The sequence below is a fragment of the Cnephaeus nilssonii genome (genome assembly GCF_951640355.1).
Source record: "Cnephaeus nilssonii genome assembly, chromosome: 3".
NCBI classification, from domain to species: domain Eukaryota; kingdom Metazoa; phylum Chordata; class Mammalia; order Chiroptera; family Vespertilionidae; genus Cnephaeus; species Cnephaeus nilssonii.
In genome coordinates this window covers 42,984,097-42,999,170 of record NC_137074.1, presented here as the reverse complement: position 1 = coordinate 42,999,170, position 15,074 = coordinate 42,984,097, and the positions used below count along the sequence as shown (strand labels likewise).

Here is a 15,074-nt window from a genome sequence, read left to right as displayed (position 1 = left end):
CAAATATTCCAGAAAAGCAACACTTACAGTAAGAGGTTCTAAGTAAAATATAGCTCTTTGCAAGTATGATTTATCCAGAAGGGATGAACTACATCTCCTTCAGGAAATCTTCCTTGACCATTATTTACCACATTCAAGCTTTCATAAAAAAATTGAGTAGCTAAGAATGATAAGTTGTATTGGCAGGAACCTGGTGTACAAATATTGTGGGTTTTCATGTAAGAGGTCGATCCATAAGCTTTAGCAATAACCAAGAAGAATAAAGAGCTGACACCCTCCTGTGAAAATTCTCCTTTGAAAATTCAGTAATCTTTCCAGAATTTTTACCTCAAAACCTCATTTCCACACAAAGGCAGGCCAAGAAAAATAAGCCTGTGTGGTTGTTTATTTTTTATTATAGCGCATCATGTTCTTTACATTCTGATGAAATAACTTTTTTTTTCTAAGTGAAAGTCTTTTCATACAAAGCCCTTTGCAAATGCATCAATTATTTTAAAAAGAAAGAAGCAATTTAATAGTTAATACCTCTGCCACTTTACTAAAGTAAATAGGGAGTGGTGGGGTAGCTAGTCACCATCTGGGCCGTAAATTAGAATCCTGCTGCCTGGTAATGGGTGGAGGGCCGATCCATGAAGCTCCCCTAGGAGAACCCATCTATCAGTGCAGCCGTCCATAGAGGGGACTGCAGGGCAGGGCAGCTCCGAGCCCAGACAAGGGCTCTGCTGCCAGATTTTCAAGGGAGCTCTCAGGCACGCCCCCCCCCCCGCCCCCCCCCAACTCTGCCCCCATCTAAAGCCCTTGCTGAATTTCTGAATTCAGGAAGTTTTAGAGAAAATTCTCACACTTTAAATATTGGCAATTAGAGGGGACTATATGATTTGGGAAGCTCTGGGCAAAAACCAAAAAACATACCAACAAACAAAAACAACAAACAAAAGATTCAAAGCTGCTTCATCTATTTTTAATGTTTTGAAAAGTGATGAAAGGTGACATTATTTACCATAACATGAAAACTGAGAAGGTAACCTAGCAGGAAGCTAGGTGATTGGGTGTGCATGTGCTTGTATGAAATTGCACAGACCCAAACAGTGCCCTGGTGGCCGATTACTCTCCTCCGCCTCTCACTGCAAGCTAAGGGCTTAGCTGCTTTGGACTACTAGTACTTCCTCCAAATCCGATCATTGCAAAGATGGCACAGCCAGGTAAAAAGAAGATGGGAGACAGGAGTGATCCTATTAAGAAGGAAAACAGTGCAGAAAATCAAGTGTATAAAAATAATCAGAAAATTACAAGTTGAAAGTAACATTTAGTTAGGATACTTTGTGAAGTCTTACATTAAGCCTCAATGGGTGCCTGGAATTATTCTTAGGAAATACAAGTTAGAAAAGCTAAAACAACTGTTTGTTTGATTGATTGATTGATTTAGTATGCTGCCTAAATACCTAAAGTTTAGACCTGACACATCGTCTTAGATATTCAAAGACTTTTATAAACCTTCTCATATCAGTTCTCGTCACAGACATCTGGAAAAGGCACCTATCAAATGTGTCACCGAAATTACAAAACTACACCTAAAAACTCCCATTTTTTTGAGGAAGGTGGTCGCTTATCAGATATTCTCTATTCAGCTCATTCACTGATTCAACTACTGCTTCGTTCATCTCCCAGGGTGCTGGCTCTGCGTTAAGCAATAAGGACGGTGCAGAGAAGAACAAGACAGTGGACCTCTGCTCTGGAGGAGCTCACAACCTAGAAGAGGAGAAACATACAAATAAAAGACTACTATGCAGCATCAGAAGCTCTCTAGGGGAGATGGGTACACATTTTTGAAGTCCACAAAAGGGGAAATTGCTGTCGGGATGAATAGAAAAGGGGTATAAGGAAGAGGAAGACCCTGCACTAATGCAAAGAGGTGTGAAAGAAATCACGTGGTTATCTGGGAAGAGGGAAACATGTCAGCAGCGCTGGTAGGAAGTGATAAGGGAGGTAAAAGATGGAGCTAGAAAGGTAGATTGGAGGACTTTCTTTTCCCCTATGGGAAGAGAAGTATGGAGAGGGGAAGGGAAGTGACATGTTAGATTTGAAAGATGATTCCGTAGACAATAGATGGATGGAGGGTGGAAACAAAGCTGCTACAGAGAGAATGGAAAGAATCTGAGAGATGCGTAGAAGACAGAATTGATAGACTGGACGTGACTGCGAGGGAGAATTTTCCAGTGGAGATGACGAGATGCTACCACTAATCAAAGCAGAAGAGGCACCGGCTAGGGAAATGCAGGTAGGAGGTAGCCAGTTAGGGCTTATAGTGTCACATACTCTCCAACAGGCAAGGCTGTTTGAAACTGAATAAGGAAGTAGCTAAGCTGAAACTGGGAAAAGGACTACTTATTGTTGAGGAGACAAATACAAGGGGAAAGTTTCACATAATGATTATGTTCACATCAGGAGAGTTATAAATTTTATGGACTCACTATTCTTGGGTTGGTGATGAATATTATTCTTTTCTTAAGGGTTATTTCCTCATTTTTGACTCGTTTACAACACTCCTGAATCTATCACCAAGCTCCTTACCCTCCCCCACACCACACCCATACACACATGAATAATCTCCTCCGGCCCTTTCTTCAACCCAACAGTGTTCCTTTCTTCAAAACCCTCTGTCTTCCATGAGCTAAGTTTTGATTCTCCTAAAAAAAAAATCAGTAATGGCTAAAGGATGCAACAGAGAACACAGATAGCAAACTAATTCTACCATTTAAAGCCACATCCATATTCCCATTAGCTATTTATACTTTGTTTTGTTTCATTCCTTTATTTAAAATTTAGGTCTGCTGAATAGAACACTTCACTACTTCAGAGTTCTATCACCGTCAACAATGAGAACTGTCTAATGTGGGCACTACTGTTCCAAGGGCCTTGCAGAACAGCTACTATTTCCATGACTATCAGAGTATATTGGCATATACTTAGCCCCCAGGGAAAATGATTCTGATTCCACGTAATCTACAAGGGATAGAAAGGATGATTGCACAAGTGTAAGAAGGAGTTAGTGCTGCAACTCAACAACCTTTACTGCTACCTGCTGCATGCTAGGTGCTGTACAGTGCTTCTTAGAAGCCACACTGAATATGAAGGTGTAAAGATGGTATCCTCTTTATCTTTTGATATACCTTACATATTTGATAATTTTTTTAAAAAAAGTCCCTGTTGCTTAGAACACAAGTCAAATAGAGGAGATAGCCACAAACACAAATGAAGACAGGCCATGGTGCGTGCGTATAATGGAGGTGCACAGATTAATAAATAGGTTATAACAATTGATGAAGCTTTCTGCTTTTGGGGAACAAGTCTGGTCATCTATCTTTACAAGGATATGAGGCCAAAAGTCTGAAATTTAGAGAGAAAATGTCTTTCTTGCGGGTGCATCTGATAAGCCTGAGATAGATATTTTTACGACTACAGCTGAAAAGGCATTAAGGGTAGCCCATTGGATCACAGGCTCAAAGCTGCTGCCTGGCCCTCTTTCTAAAGCTCTTGGTTATTTCTCAGAAGAGACAGCATTGCTTGTCAGCTCTCTCTATCACACCAGTTCCAATGCCCCCCCCCCCAAGTCTGTCCACATACCTCAAATCCCTCTCAGATTCTCCCATCATAGCCAATCAGTGTTCTGTCCTCCTCTTCACTACCCCCCTCTCCAAACACACCCCCACACACAGAGTAAGGGGTGACCCCACAGCTTCCAGCCATCGATTTCACAGGACAAAAGGTTACAGATTCCCTTTAAGTGCAGTCCTTCCAGAAGGAAGGCAGAAGCCAGGCGACCTTTCAAATTCCCCATGGCATATGGACAAGCTCTACCCCTGTCTCATCCACATTGCCACTGACGGGCCTGGGACCAAAGCCTGACAGGAATATTAAAAAGCCTCTGGCTCCAGTCCACTCCATGGCCCTCATGTCTGGCAGAAAAATGTGTTTTTGTGTCTGTTTTGGTCATATGACTTCTTAGATATAAGAATAAAACTGATGCAGGGGAGGGTGGGAGTGGAGGGCGGTAAGTGATCAACCAAAGGACTTGTATGCATGCAGATAAGCATAACCCATGGACACAAACACTAAGGGCGAGGGCATGAGCTGGGGGGTGGGGGTGGCCAGGGAGAGGTCAATGGGGGAAAAGGAGTCATATGTAATACTTTAAAAAAAAAAAAGAATTAAAAAAAAAAAAAGAATCAGACTGATGAATTCTTCCTCCCCTCCCCCTCAAAAAAGGAAAGTAAAGGAAAAAAGCCTTTTGAAAGGAGGGTTTAAGGAAATATTTATACATATTAAAGCTTTAAGGAAATATTTGTACATATTAAAAGGAAAGATTTGAATTTTCTCCATCAAATTAAAAATAAGTTTATCTATAACACAACATAAATAATATGCTAAAGTATGCTGCACACTACAGCATTTACATACCACATAATAGCATTTAATACCACTCAATTTTTCTGACTTCACTAATTTTGCAGCTTAATGATTTGGAAATAAGCTACCAGGAGTCAGGAGTCCCAGCTGTGCCATAAATTAGTTGTTTGGCCTTGGGCAAGTCACCTAACATCTCGGGGCCTCAATTTCCTCATCTGAAAACTGAAGGAACTGGACTAATGGTCTCTAAAATCCCTTTTAATGATTAAAAAAATATGTATGTGGATATAAGGAATCAGAACAATCTAACAAAGGAAAAGGATCTCTCAAAACTGATTAGCTCTCCCACTGCTGGAAATGCCCAATCTATCAGAGAAACGATAAGATTCCTGCTTTGGTAAAGATGATTGAACCAAAAGACCTCTCCTATGTCTTTCAATGGTAAGGTTCTCTCATTTTACAGATTAGTTCTAGAGACCATAAAGCAGGTAGAGAAAGACATTAATTTAACAGGAAAAGGGGGAGGGAGGGAAATGCCATCTTCTACATATAGTAAATGTTTGCTGTTACATTAACAGAGCAATCACAGGTATGGCGAGTCACTGTGTAGCTAATACGGACTGTTTGTCTTGGGCCACGTTGCTAGGTGGTGTAAATAACTGTGCAAACACAACACCCAGCAATGAAAAGGTCTACATGCCTTCAGTCGCTCCAAAGAGAGCATATAGGGTTTCATCACATAAAGCCTTCTGATTGCCAGTCGGAAAGTAAGAGGAGGGAAGACTAGCACAATCGGCTCTCCTTGGTTTGGGGGCAAACAGACACTTCCTATAGTGGTGTGCTCCACTGGCCTGTGCTCTTAGGGACGTATCAGAAGAGAGTGCAAAGAATAATGGTAATCACTGTGTTATCTTACATTTACATACTGGGTTTCCAAAGTGATTCCACATATTTAAATCTCATTTGAGCCTCATAATAGCCACGTGAGGTTGGCTGAGCAGGTATTATTGACCCTTCTCTAGGAAAATTGGGGTTTACTATGGCTGAGTAACATTCCCTTTAACTGATCAAATCCTTATTATATCACTTTGAACTCTTTTAATGCTTTTGTCACAAGAGGTTTGTCTGGCAGGTTGTATCTGTCCATTTATGATTTCAGTATATTTGCATATATTCAAGAAATGTAAGAGGTATATGATATAGTTATAGACTTTCAGAAAATACCCTTTAAAAAGAAAATCAGTAATAGAAATCTTGAATTATAATGGAATTTTGAAAAGCTGGATTAGAAAGTGATGCTGAATTAGAAATGCCTGCTGCATCTGAGAAATAATAAACAACAGAACCTAAAAATCTATGACAAACCAAACCCAATTTAAGTGGCAATCCAGTAATGTGATTCTGGAAGTATGTAATGGCAAAGCTCAGTATACTGGAAAGACAAAGTCAGTACACTAGGAAGAGAGCAAAGTACTTGAATCAAGTGATAAATATATCAAGAAATAAAGACCTTTCTACAGAATTTACACCGAAAGAACTAAATTTAGATTGATCAAGAATTAAGCAGAGGAACTAAGTGCTAAATACAGCATGTTCAAATAAAGGCAGATTTTGGTATAAAGTAAGTATGCAAAAGCTTTAAGCCTTAGAAGAAAAAAAGTTAATAGTTGTTAAAGCATCAATTATACTTATACTTTTTATATACTTTATCTTAATGAATCGTCATACTTTCAGGGAGATCAATATCATCATCATTTTATAGATGAGAAAACTGAGGGTGAGAGAGGTTAAAACACTTGTCCCTGTTTACATAGTTAGTAGATGGCTTGTCAGGTCCATCTGATTCTACACTGGGTCCTTTTATTTAGCAAGTTACCTCTCCTTAGAAAAAGGATATCTAAAATTTGCAGTTACATTTAGTTAGTGGAAACATGAGAAATTAAAAAAAATACCTTTCATCTTTCCTAATAATTGCTAGGCTGAAAATGAGATGTTGTAATGTAACTCACTCATCCTAGTGACATGAGCTTTAGCATTAGAAGAATTGAGTATGAATCCTAGAATCCCTACGTAAGCAGCATATGATCTGGGGTAAGCCCATGAACTCGTTTAGGCCATAATCCAATATGTTAGTCTTTCATTATGAAATATAATTATTGGATGTTATGCTAGGTATCCAAGGGATAGAAAGGTACACAAGACATGAGTCTCCATCCTCAGAGTGTATTTTCATTAAATCAATTTAGTTAAATCAAAATCACCTTCTACATTCTTGTTTAAGATACATATTTCTATTGATTTCAGAGAGGAAGGGAGAGGGAGAGACAGAAAAACGTCAATGATGAGAGAGAATCATTGATCTGGTTGCATCCTGCACGTCTTAACATCCTTCTTTAGGTTTTTGCTCCAAGCATGCAGGTATTAGGGGCAGGTGCACAGTGCGACAGGATAAATGAAGAGTTCTAACACTGACACTATAGATCAGAGGGCTACTGGGAATAATTCTTCAAACCTTGTAGCTAGCTAATCCCAACTTGCATCACATGCCTGTTCTCCTCTACTCACGATGTAAGCATCTCTGGTTTATAGTCTTGACCCTGTACTTCTCTATGCATCCTCTTCCCCGACCCCATTGTCCTCCCCTCCAAAACTCTCTCATTGTACCTTTCTGTTTCATCTTCAAAATCTTGGCTGAATGCTCCCCTCAACTTCCTTGAACAAATGGTCACAGTTGTCTTTTCTCCCCTGCTCACCATCACCACATTCAACTAATCAGCAAGATCCTGTGGATATTTTCTTGTCAGGGAAAATTGCCAAAGATTAAAATAGGCAAAAAGATTGCTGAGTATCCTTGCCTACTGCACCATTCCCAGTTTACAGTAGGCTTTCTTTGTTTTTGAGATATTTAAAACTCTGAAAACTGTAGCACACTAGTAATGTAACTGATTTTTGTCTATAGAAATGCTCACATAGAATGTACTTCAGTTTCTTTAGGCTTTTATTTTATAGAGACAGAGTAAAATATTCAACTCATCTGCTTTTCAAATTGTGAACAGTTCCATAAAATGGCCATTCCTAGAAAGAGGGCTTTGTTTTACGTTTTCTGTGATGGGGAAAAGGGAATGGGAGCAGAAAAAAAGCACGAGAAAGGGAAAAGAAGGCCAGAATCATGAGAAATGGCTACAGCATACACAATGGATTCTAGCTACTGCCCAGGCTCTCTTTCTTCTTTCCTTTCTTCCTTCCCTTCCCTTCCCTTCCCTTCCCTTCCCTTCCCTTCCCTTCCCTTCCCTTCCCTTCCCTTCCCTTCCCTTCCCTTCCCTTCCCTTCCCTTCCCTTCCCTTCCCTTCCCTCCCCTCCCCTCCCTTCCCCTCCCTTCCCCTCTCCTCCTCTCCCCTCCTCTCTCCTCCTTTCTTCTCCTTCCTTCCTTCCTTCCTTCCTTCCTTCCTTCCTTCCTTCCTTCCTTCCTTCCTTCCTTCCTTCCTTCCTTCCTTCCTTCCTTCCTTCCATCTTCTACTGAATTCTTCCTATCCAAAGAACATTATGACTTTTAGGATAAATGTTGAAAATAGTAGCTTTGTAATAAGGCATAGAAGCAGTACATTATAGGTTTATGTTACTTTCTTTAAATTCTGTAGTATTTTACATTCTTTTTCTTTTTTATTAACTGATATTTCTTTAGGTCATATGTTTATGAATAATTCTTAATAAACAAAGCCCTAACTTTGGTATTCAGCCTTAAGCAGGAAGGAGATTCTGACACATGACATGGATGAACTTGGAGGACACCATGCTCAGTGAAATAAGCCAGTCACAAAGGACAAATATTGGAAGATTTCACTAACATGAGGTTCCTAGAGTATTCAAGTTCATAGAGACAGAAAGTAGAATGTTAATTGACAGTGACAAGGGGGAGGAGTTGGGGAGTTAATCTTTAATGCATACAGCAGTTCAATTTGGGAAAATGAAAAAGTTCTGGAGATGGATGATGGTGATGATTAAGCAACAATATAAACAATGTATGTAATGCCACCGAAGTATACACTTAAAAATGGTTAAAACTGTGAATTTTATGTTATGTATATTTTATGTTATATAAAACTAGAGGCCCAGCGCATGAAATTCATGCACGGGTAAGGTCCCTAGGCCTGGCCAGCGGTCAGGGCCAATCTGTGGGGCAACTGGTGGGGTGATTGGGGGGCCCCTGCTGGCACCTGCCTTGGCTGGCCTAGCACTGCCCACTCACCGGCCTCACCTCCCGCCGCCAGTCGCCTCCCTCTGCGGGGCGACCAATGGGGTGATGGAGGGACCCCTGGTCACACCTGCCTCGGCTGGCCTGGGGCCTGTGGGCTGGGGGCAGCTCCTGCACTGCACATCTGCCTCCTGATGGTCAGTGTGCATCATAGCGACCGGTTGGTCGATTTGCATACTAGGCTTTTCTTATATAGGATTGGAGAAAATTCTATTTATTAGCCTTGAAACTGCATTAACTGGCAGCTGCTGTTTGGAATCCTGGACAGACTGGAGTATGCAGGACAGTGCTGTTGATACAATTGGGAGAAAGGGGGAAAATCTGAATGTAAAGTGATTTAGAAGAAACTTATTAGTTAAAGCTGAGGGCTGAAAACATACCCAAGAATAAGATCAGGCTCTGAATTTAGTGACAATGAAGTGTTCTCTCAAGATTGTCTGTGAGAACCCCTATTCTTGCATATCCCTTAAGAAAAATGGTGTCTTCTCTATGAAATTTTACTCAATTCCCATGTAGGGAAGCAAGACAGTGGCATAGAAAAGAGTCTGGACCCTGGAGCCAGATGATCTGAAACTAAATGCTGGCTCCACTTGGAGGAATTTACCTTTTTGTGCTTTGGTGTCATCTGGAAATTAGGAAAAATAATAATAGCACCTTCCTCATAGGGCTTTTGGGAGGTTTAAGTATGTAAATCGCTACGGACAGTGTCTGGCATAGTAACAGATGTTATTTATAAGCACAGATGTTAGCTATAATTTTTGTTTCTTCGTCACACTCACATCCAATGCAGTGTTGCTCATAATGTGCTCTAGCTCTCCTGGGGTTCCCGGAGACCTTTCAGGGGGTCTGTGAGGTCAGAACTACTTTTATAATAAGATGTTATGGAGAAAAAGGAACCATCATTCACTGATGATGGAAATGTAAACTGGTACAGCCACTAGGGAAAACAGTATGGAGGTTCCTCAAGAAATTAAGATTAGCATTATCATATGACCAAGCAACCTCTATTCTGGATATTACCTGAAAAATTTAAAAACACTTATTTACAAAGACATATGCACACCTCTGCTCATTGCAGCACTATTCACAGTGGCCAAGACATGGAAACAACTGAAGTGTCCTTCACTAGATGATTGGATAAAGGAGATATGGAACTTATATATAATGGAATACAACTCAGCCATATGAAAAGATGAAATACTACCATTTGTGACAACATGGATGGACCTTGAGAATATCATGCTAAGTGAAATAAGTCAGAAAAAACAAAGAACCATATGATTTCACTCATATGTGGGCTATAATACTGAAACTCATAAACACAGAAAACAGTATGGTGGTTACCAGAGGGAAGAGGGGATAGTAAAGGATAAAAGGGGCCAAATATATGGTGAAGAAAGATGATTTGACTTTGCGTGGTGGGCACACAATGCAATATACAGGTTATGTATAATGGAAATGTATACTTGAAACCTATATAATCTTATTAACCAATGACACCCTAATAAATTTAATTAAAAATCATCTTGAAGAAAAAAAACAACAAAGAAATGTTTTCAGTAAAAAAAAATTTAAATTTTTTCTCAGTTGTAATTCCAACTATAGTAAATATAGAAGATACAACTCACATAAACAAAAGTCTTTTGGAATACTCATAATTTTTTGGTCCGGAGCCCAAAAAGTTTGAGAACCATAGTTTTATTGCAATATAGTGTATGTGCTAATCCCTCTAAGTTGACTGGGAATGTTTGTGGACAGAAATACTATTTTTCTTTTTTTAATTCCTCAGTCATCAACTGACAGCCTTTTCTACCTGGTGGACAATCAAAAAAGGGATTGAAGTAAAATATAGTAGCAACTACCATTTATTCAGGGACTAGTATATGTTATGTACTATGCTAGCCTTTCATTTAACCCTCAGTAGGTTCTAGAATTATCCCTATGATATATATGCGGGAAACTTAGAGACATTAAATAACTTACACAAGGCACAGTTAGTAAATGGAAATGCTAGTATTCAACTGCCATCTGCCTGATTTTAGAAGCCAAGTTATTAACCATGTCAAAAGGGTGGGAAAATGTAGAAATGAGAGAAGCTATGATTAGGCAAGACAAATTAATTACAAGCATGGTTCCAGTAGTATCTACCAAGTAAGTACCTAGTTTACCTTTGCTAGATGTTTGTAATCTGGATTTCTCTTGGATATTCACAGTGTGACTGTTTTCCCTGGTGGCTGTACCAGTTTACATTCCCATCATCAGTGAATGAGGGTTCCTTTTTTTCCATAACATCTGCTCATGTCTACGAACGACTATAAAAGTGCTGCAAGTATTGATTTGGGGGTTAAAAAGAAATTTTAGTGAGTAGTTGAGTTCACAAATATTAAGTCTGTATGTAATGAATATCAACTGTATTTCCCTAATATTGAAGAGTTAGTTTATTTCTTTTCCTTTCTATTAAAATAATGCTGTGGTTAATATTTTAATGCACAAAACATCTTCCTCCTTTAGGAGTATTTCCTTATGAACTACTGGGATAGTTGTAATTTTGATAGAGCCTACATATTGCAGTAGTTCTTGGAGTGGCTTGTGCCAATCCTTCAGATCCTTGCTACTTGCAAAGTGTGGTCCGAGGACCAGTAGCATCAGCGTCACTTAGGAGTGAATTAGATGTTGACAAAATTACCCCAGACTAACTGAATCAGAATCTGGTTTTTAACAAAATCCTCAAGTGATTCCTATGCACATTACAAGTCTGAGGAGCTCTTCTATCAATCAAGCATTCTCAAACTTTACTACACATCAGCATCACCTCGTCAGCTTGTTAAAACAGATGCCTGGGCCCCACCCCCAGAATTCCTGTGGAGTGGCCTGAGAATCCGCATTTCTGAAAGTCTCCCGCTGACGCTGATGTTCTGGGTCTGGGAACCACACTTTGAGAACCACTGAATAAGCTGGCCTGTGGGTAAGTCCCTCGCAGGATTAATGTTTTTAAACTGCTAATGCATCTTTTTCTTAGTAGAAGGGAGAAAGAAAAAAAAAAAAGAATCAATTTTTAGCTCATCCAAAGAAATCCTCACTGAAAAGGGCCAGATTTTGTGGAGGTGGGTTAGCAAGCCAGAATGGTTAGACCTAAGTCATGGCTGGTGGAGAGAGGCCAATATGGATGGGTCAACTGAGAAATAAAAACGTAGTAAAATAATTGTTTTCCCCCACCTTGTTATTTAGGAACACTCTATAAAATATCATTCAAGTATCTGAAAAAAATTATTATTGAGTAGTTTTTCATAAACATGTTATATTTTATGAATTACATACAAAAATAAGATAATGTTAAGAATCTGCTTGGTAAAAATGTCAAAGAAACATTTTTTTCTTTTTCAGTTTTCTGTGATAAGATACAGCAATGAAAGAATAGGTCTCAAAGCAAGGCCTCAAAGCTTAGTTTCCTGGTTTTTGGCAAATCCTTGGCTGCGACCACCCAGGAATAAGCTGAAGGAGATTTCTCTTAGAAGATAGAAGCCTCGAGACTAAATGTCCTTACCCCGAACCTTCAGGTTCAGTACACAGTCAATTCCAATGCCTAACTATCCTCCAGAGTAAAAACATTTCTGAGTACAAGTCACATGCATTTCAGGTAAACCACACTTACAGTTCATAACGATTATGAGTTTGGCAAACTATTTTCATAATAATAAGACATTATTTTCTTTTTTACCTGAATAGGTACTCCTTTGGAGTGACCCCGCCCCCACCCCCAACCCCCTTTTCCTTACCCTAGAGGCCCTTTGGCTCTGCATTAATAATGAGGTTCTCTTGGTCATTTCTCTTGAATTTTCCAGACTTGGTCCAAAGCTTTTAGAATCTGGTTGGCTAGCTGTTCTTTGTTTTTAAAACGACTCCATGGCTTTTCAAATAGTTAGCAGGAAAAAGAGAAAGGCTGTGTATAAAACAATTTGCGGCAAAGGCAGTTTGACTCTTACAAAAGCCAGTATCAAAAGGTATAAATTTCAGTTAAAGGAAATCTTTATCAATGTAGATAACCTTTGATCAAAGGAGAGCAGGTGCTGTTTCACTGTGTTAGGGCAGGAGCCCTGATTGGAGACAAGATCATTACACAAAACATAAAGGATCATGTGGTTGTTTTTCTTTCTCAAAAAAATCTACACAGGTCTTCAGGTCTCTGAGAATGTTAAAGGAAGAGATTAGGGCCTCACTTCAATAATTGACACAAGCAGAATAAAGCAAATGGCCAGCAATAGGGGAGGGGGGAAGGGGGGTAAGGAAAGGGGAGGGACAACCTAGCAAAGCAGTACAATTTCCTCTCAAATTGGCTTTTGACCCTAGCAGCTGTAATATCAGGTGGGTATTTCCCAGGAGTTTCTATGCTTAGCAAAGGTTTTAAATTAGTCTGTAATTTAGATCTAGAAGTAGTGACTAGAAATATACAAAGGTATGTTGTATCTGTTTGTTCTTGGTTATATGAGAGGAAATAATTGGTGAGTAATAAGTAAAATGCTTAGTCTCAGTTTCATCAAAATATTATTTTCCCTGAAAAAAGCAATCATGGCTTTGTATTTTGGTGCACTTGATCTCACGAGTCTCAATTATCCACGCCTGCAGACAGCCTAATGTGTCCCATTGAAGGCAGGCCTGCTCGCTTACTAGAAATGCAGGCACAGTGCCTAGGGGGTAATAAGAAGCCTCAGTGGGCTTATTTTGCAAATCGAGCCTTCTTTTGTAACAGCAACTGTGACAGCCCTCCTTAGGACTCTAACAGAGTCTTTTTCAGTCTGGGTCCCAGATCCACTTTCTTTGGTTGAAGGTGGAAACTGCTGTCCTGGCTGCCACCTGCCTGAACCTGTGACCCATCAGCTCAGCCAGTCTCCCTGAGCTCTGCCTCCCTTTTATCCATCACCTTTCTCCAGTGCTTTGTCTTTGGCTATTTCCTAAGCCCTTTACCCTTAGAATCTAGAATTCCACTAATATATCCTCCTAGTACTGTTCAATTCTACTATTATCCTCAGCCCAGGAATTCAGAATACAAATAAGCCATGGAAAACAATTACCATCTGCCATTGGGAAGTCCTACATTGTTTTTCCTTAAAATTTTTAAACAATTAAAATTGCACAGTTACTACACATTCTCTTAGGATTGCCCTGTAATATATATTGCTTTTTGCAAGATGTTTTCATCATACTGCCACACATATAAATATTATTACTAACTGGAACCACTCTATGAACTTATTGTAGATGTTAGGACTCCTGTTAGCCTTCTCTGCTTGACTATTTATACAAATAAAAAAGGACATAAGGAAAATTCTAGACTGATTAACACAAAAATGAAAAATAAGTTTTCTGTTTTGCAATATTTTTAACTTATCTTTTTTCTTCGACAAAACCTGCAAACTCAAAACACCAATCCATCAACCAACTTGTTATTTGGAGAATTCTGAAAAGAATATTTTTTTTAAAAGCTAGTAACGCTCATGTAAAATAACAAAATCTTAATTTTTCAAAGACTTTATACACATTTATGGATTTAATGGGCCTTCATTTTCTTATTTACTGCAGTCTTTCCTCCTTCATCACACTCCAGCCTGAATTAGAGAATGGTAGGAGGAAGCGAGAGATGGACAGAAAGAGCCAATATGATGAATTTTGGTTTTTAGTAGCACTAATAAAAGTCAGGTCAAGGAAACATCTACAGCAGATAACCAAACTGAGGTTATTAGATAGATTATCTGTTGCCACATCCCATAGTAGTCCAGACTCCCAAATCACTCATCGAATGAAAGCTCTCACTTGACTACAAAGAACAACGGCCAAGACAGATGACATTTATAATGGGCATGCCTAAGACGGCAAGGTCAGATCTCATCAGGACTATTTCCTGCTGATGAGGAAGTCCCTAGGCACTTCTGAAAGTGCTTTAAGCTTTTTATGTCTCACCCAGATATCTCCTGACCCTCCTGACACTTTCTCCGCCTCTTCAACTATAGCAGCATGGTGGGGGTTGAACTTCTACAAGGAAACTATGAAAAAATTGGAGTAAAGGTAGATTTTAACCAAATTGTCTTGGAAATTGTCACTTGCCTATTTACTTTGGTAATAACCAGATTCCAAGAATTGGAAAGGACATTGGAGATCACGAAAAATAATTTCTTTATCTCATATATTAAAACTGAAGCTGAGGAGAGAGAATTGTCTTGCCAAGGGTGTCCTGAGACTACTCCATGGGCCCTTATAGTCTTAGTCCAGTTCTTTCCTCATTGCATCATTGTGCCTTACAGAAAGTAAACAGACGACATGCTGAATTTATCCATTATTAATATAAGTCATCTTCTAGATAAAGAGCAAAGGCAGGTAAATGGTTGCATAATAGAACTTCATTATTTAAAACTTTATTTTA

The 15,074-nt window shown here is 39.3% G+C and overlaps 1 protein-coding gene across 4 annotated transcripts in view; it reads right to left on the bottom strand.

Annotated features, from left to right (window-relative positions):
• Positions 1-15,074, bottom strand: part of MAP3K13 (mitogen-activated protein kinase kinase kinase 13) — a 152,263-nt gene that overhangs the window by 64,975 nt on the left and 72,214 nt on the right. The window contains exon 1 of one of the 4 annotated variants that reach the window (XM_079764535.1): positions 2,599-2,627. The exons of the other annotated variants lie outside the window; for them this stretch is intronic. The gene's annotated coding sequence lies outside the window, so the exon portion shown is untranslated. Of the gene's footprint in view, positions 1-2,598; positions 2,628-15,074 lie in introns of those variants that run through there. 4 annotated transcript variants of the gene reach the window in all.